The following is a 3,580-nucleotide window of genomic DNA, read 5'->3' as shown; positions in this document are numbered from 1 at the left end:
TTGTGGGCGCTCCTCGTTATTTCTCAAAGGTTGTATGAAAAAAAGAGAGAGAAACTCATCTCTGTATTTGCGCAGTATGAGCTCAGTCAGAACTTGTGGCTAGCTTGAGTCCATTTGATGACAGCGGTGGGTGATGGTGAGTGAGAATGACAAGTCAGTGGCTGACAGCGCATCATCTGCTGCTGAATGACAGTGCTGCAGCGTGTGGGTCACAGAGTGATCTTCAATAAAACTGCAGATAAAAGATCTGGTAAACCACGAAGCAAACGGGCATCTCCCTCCCACTTGCACAGCTGCCAAACTGAGCAGAGACACCACTGCTAAGCAGAGAGCGCACTGAATGGAGAGCGCAGTTGCACTTGGCCAAATCAGTCCCAGTAATGAATTAAATAATTATACATTTACTATGACACGCCGCGATCCACCATTAAAAGGAGTTAAATATGTGTCCAAAAAACACAAATATTTCCTGAGCTTTCTTATATCTCCTAGATATAGGACAGACACTTCAGAACCTTATTCCTTGCGATTAATTTTTTGACTGTATGTTTTGCCATTTATTAATGTGTTATTCAATGCATTTCTATGGCCTATAATAGTAAAGGCCAAATTCAATATTTTATCAAAGAATAAAAATAAAAGTATATATTTTATACCTACAGGGGTCCTAAAATTCCAAATCAAATAGCTAAATGATCCATGATATGACCATCTTAAAACAATTACATATGTTAGCTTAGAGGATAAACACTATAAGCTCCACACCTAACTGGGATAGAGCTGAGTGGGACTTCATCGGGTTCTCAACTGGGCACCCCCCTTCATCTGTGTTTTGTCGATAAACCCACGACACCTCAGGGGGGCTCGACTGCAGAACCAGCGTCCTGGAACTACCCCCTCAATCCACCACTGCCTGCTTTGCTCTGCCACTGCTCATTCCTCTGCAGCCTGCTTGCTGACGTCAGCCACTGGCTTCTTCCTTGCCACTCCTTCAATGCCGAGTAACCCCAGGGCTCTCCAGAATGATTGGCCTGTGAAGCCGACCTCAACTGGTAGATTCCAGGCTCTCCATCTATTTTGCTGACTCTCAAGGATGAGGGACTGGTATTTCTTAAGCTTCCGCTCATGTGCCTCCTCTATCATCTCCTCCCAGGGCACTTTGAGCTCGATGAGAACCACCAGCTTGGTGTCTCTAGACCAGACAACGATATCTGGTCTGAGGCTTGTCTCCGCTGGGAATCTGAGCTGCTTCTTGAGGTCTGTCCGCATCTCCCAGTCGCTTGCTGTGGCAAGGATCCCTTTGCTCCTTCTTCCCTTTTTCTGTGATCTCTCCTGACCTGAGGAAGTGGATGAAACAGGGGCCCTGGGTGAGTTGCTTCGGCTTTCTCCATGCTTACTCCAGTCCCGCAGCCAACTGAGTCAGTATTTGGTCATGACGCTACCTGAATTTTCCATCGGTCAGACCTGCTAGGCAGGAGGAGAACATGTGCTCTAGGTTGTCTGGTCTTCACATTGGCTCTCTGCCAATCCCCATTTGTGGAGGTTTGTTGGTGTGTGCAAAACATCATACACAGAGCAAAGCAGATACTTAATCCGCTTCCCTTCCATGTTCCAGATGTTTTGCCAGGTGGGTGCCCTCTTTCGCACACTCTCTCATCGTATCCAGCTGCCCCGTTTTTTCATGGCTACTGCTCTGACATGCCTGCTTTCTTCCTCAGACTTTCGGACCATCTCTGCACCATGCCACAGCACTTTCTTCCAGCTTGACCTGGTTGTGCATCCCAGACCCAGCCTGCCTTGGTTTACCGACCCAACAATATCAGTGTGTTGCTGCCATTCCTCCACCTCCCTGGCTAACCACTTGATCACTTGATGTGGGGCACTCTACCCACATGTACATATTACCTCAACTACCTCGACTAGCCTGTGCCCCCACACATTGACTCTGTACCGGTACCCCCTGTATAGCCTTGCTACTGTTATTTTATTTTACTGCTGCTTTTTAATTATTTTGTATTTATATTTTTTACTTAACAGTTATTTTTCTTAAAACTGCATTGTTGGTTAAGGGCTTGTAAGTAATTATTTCACTGTAAGGTCTAGACCTGTTGTATTCGGCGCATGTGGCAAATAAAATGTTGTTTTATTTTATTTTATCTCTGCCTAGTGAACCCTGTCACCCTTGCTGTTCCGCAGCATCATAGCCTGACGTGCTTTTGTTGCCTTGTACTCCTCTACCACTTATGTAATTGGCAGCTGCAGCTTGCTGCATGTGCTGTACAAGCCGATAGCAAAAAAGCTTCTTGGGATCGCCAGCCATCTCCTAAGGAAGCTGTTCTTTTACATCTAAAGTGCCTCTACTGATGAAAGAGGTACTTCAAAGACAAGCAGTGGCCAGAGAAGTCTAGGAAGTACCCTGTGTTGATAGCCCCATGCCTTAAACTTGCCCGGTAGGCCACTCTTCTCCAGAGTTGTCCTCCACATGTCGGCTTGCAAGAGCATCTCCTTCACACTCTCTTTGTCATTGAGCTCGGCCCTGTACCACTTCGCCAGGCTCTTCACAGGCTTCTCTCTGACGGTAGGGATGGTATCCTCTTCGATCTTGGATCGGTACCGTCCCTTTTTCAGGACTTCTTGACTTTGCAGGCTTGAACTCTATTCTGGTCCATTTGGTAAACTCTTCCAGATCTTCCAAAATCCATTTGCCTTCTGGAACTGACTTAGCTGTGACTATCACATCGTCCATGAATGCTCTGATTGGAGCCTGCTGGATGCCGCATGCTAGAACAGCACCCCGTCTGAATTTTTCTGCTGATTTCACAAGGAGTTTCATCGCTCCTTGTGCTTTGAAAGGCTGGTCATGGCTCACTTCAACACTATCATCCCAGACACCATGGACCCATTCCAATTCACATACTGCCCCAACAAATCAAAAGATGACGCAATCTCTATTGCACTCCACACTGCATTCTCTTACCTGGATAAGAGGAACACCTATGTGAGAATGTTGTTAATTGACTACAGATCAGCGTTCAACACCATAGTGCCCTCCAACCTCATCAATAAGCTCAGGACCCTGGGACTGAACACCTCCCTCTGCAATTGGATCTTTCTGATGGGCCGGCCCAAGGTGCCACGCTGACCCTCAATGTCAACAAGACAAAGCAGCTGATCATGGACTACAGGAAATGGAGTGCCGAGCATGCCCCCATCCACATCGATAGGGCTGTAGTGGAGCGGGTCGAGAGCTTCGAGTTCCTCTATGTCCACATCACTAAGGAATTAACATGGTCCACACACACCAACACAGTCGTGAAGAAGGCACGACAACGCCTGAAGAGGCTGAAAAGATTTGGCATGGTCCCTCAGATCCTCAAAAAGTTGTACAGCAGCTCCATTGAGAGCATCTTGACCGGCTGCTTCACCACTTGGTATGGCAACTGCTTGGCCTTAGACCGCAAGGCGCTACAGAGGGTAATGCGTACGGCCCAGTACACCACTGGGGCAGAGCTCCCTGCCTTCCAGGACCTCTATACCAGGCGGTGTCAGAGGAAGGCCCTACAAATTGTCAAAGACTCCA

At 47.5% G+C, this 3,580-nt stretch overlaps 1 pseudogene; it reads right to left on the bottom strand.

The window, feature by feature from the left end:
* Positions 1 to 933: 933 nt before the first annotated feature.
* LOC121531175 lies at positions 934 to 2,833 on the bottom strand (annotated as a pseudogene).
* Positions 2,834 to 3,580: the final 747 nt, after the last annotated feature.

The sequence above is a fragment of the Coregonus clupeaformis genome, chromosome 19, assembly GCF_020615455.1.
Source record: "Coregonus clupeaformis isolate EN_2021a chromosome 19, ASM2061545v1, whole genome shotgun sequence".
In the NCBI taxonomy this organism is placed as follows: Eukaryota; Metazoa; Chordata; class Actinopteri; order Salmoniformes; family Salmonidae; genus Coregonus; species Coregonus clupeaformis.
This window is presented reverse-complemented; position numbering and strand designations above follow the sequence as displayed.